This window comes from Egretta garzetta, unplaced genomic scaffold (assembly GCF_000687185.1).
Source record: "Egretta garzetta isolate BGI_Z169 unplaced genomic scaffold, ASM68718v1 scaffold229, whole genome shotgun sequence".
Lineage (NCBI taxonomy): Eukaryota > Metazoa > Chordata > Aves > Pelecaniformes > Ardeidae > Egretta > Egretta garzetta.
This window is the reverse complement of record NW_009270000.1, coordinates 1433303-1435122: the sequence shown is the minus strand read 5'-3', so window position 1 is coordinate 1435122 and position 1820 is coordinate 1433303.

Genomic DNA, 1820 nt, shown 5'->3' with positions numbered 1-1820 from the left:
CTTCATCAGAATTAGCAGGTTCCTCTGCATCCTAAGGTCTAGTTCTCGGTTCAGCCAAGCTAGCCTCTCTGAAGATTCCTAAATTCACGTTGTTGAAGAAGCTTGCATGTTCTCAGAACTAAGCTATCTACTCCAGCTGCTCACACTGGCACGTTCCTCTGAGATAAATCCTTTTGTCTGGGGTGTACAGCATACATTCCCAGCAAGTCAGGACCAAGACCTGAGTATGGCTGTTCTCCGTAAGCCAAAGCAGTGGAAGCGCAGTGTCAGTGACAATAGGCTTTCCACCCATTCTGTTTCCTCTTTCTGCAACAGCTGCGGGGAAAAGAAACAAACCTCAGATCTGCCCCAGCCTCTGCTTACCAATTCCCATACTCCTTTCAATAGCTGTCCTTGTGTCGCTGGAAACTTTGGACAGCTGACTGGATAGGAAGAATAGGTATTTTTGAATTTCTTCAGAATGATGCAATACACTCTTACTAGTTTACTTTTTGTAGTATAACATCAGTTAATTACTCTGCATACTTTTATCATTCTGATTCTTTAATGAAAACTATTAAAATTGTACAAACTACTTTTACTTGAGAAGAAAAAGAAGGCGACAGTAGAAGACTTCAGTAGAAGACTTGTCAGACTGAATGGTAAAACATGCCTGATGTTTCCATATCCCGTATCCAAATTAGCAATGCAATCAAAAACAACCATTTGATTGCAAAGTCGTTGGATGTTACAATGGGTTTTCATGCCAGTTGTCAAAGCAGGACTGGAATCCACTCTTGCTGCACCAAAGCAGTGTTTGATCACATGATATGAATATGGCAGCACTCTTCTCTACAGCAGGGAATGCTAAAGTCCCTTTTGGTATTTCTCTAAGTTAAGCTGTAGCCCAATATCCAGGAGCTTGCCACCGCTATTTCACAGTGAACAAGTTGGGCCCAGATGCTTTATGTCAGAGCAGAATCTCTCTGGCAAGATCTGTCCCCATAAGGAGAAACAATTGAAATAGGCCACATCTCATTTTCTGCTCTTACTTCTTCTTTTTTTTTTTTTGTTACGGTCCCCAATTCAATTAGATTTTAAAATTTGGATATAGCAAGGAAACACAGATAAGGTAAGAAGTGAAGAGCCTCACCGAGCAAAGCCTGTCTTCTCTCAACAGCTCATGGAGCTGAGGCATAAAATAAGGAGAAGGAAAGTACTGCTGTGTCCTGCAGTGCAGGCACGCATCTTGAATCGCAGGTGCTCAGCTCCAGGATCTTTGTTATATCAGCTGCATTCCTAGGACTTTGCCAAGGAAAAGACGCAGATACCGTGTGTCTTTCTCTGAAGCTGAAGGGGAAAGTGTCTGAGTTAGCAAACCCGTGAGGGCCTCCATGCAACAATCCACACAGCTGAAAAGGGAGCAGGCAGCATTTCTCTTGAAGAGTTAGAGAACACACCTACTCCTCTCTGATCCTCACTCACGCCTCGTAACAGCAGTGAGAAGCGGAAAAGCAGCTGCACGCTTCAGTCTCGCTTAAGGTATTTAGACAGACACTGCTGATTAACCAATGCTGCACCTGGACACCCCCGTGTCCCCTCTTCCTCCTGTACGATACAGGACTTGTGCCCTGTACAAATAACAGTGCTTGGGAAGGGGACACGCTGCCTGTCCAGGAGTGACTGGAGTTTCCACACGCCGGCATCAGCTGCCTCTCACGGTTTTGGACGGCTCCCTTTCCCACCTGACCCCACACGCCCTGCCCGCGGGAAAGCCCAGGGGTAAGGCGACACCGAAGGCGCCCCAGGAAGGCACCTGCCCGGGGGCGGGCGATGCCGGC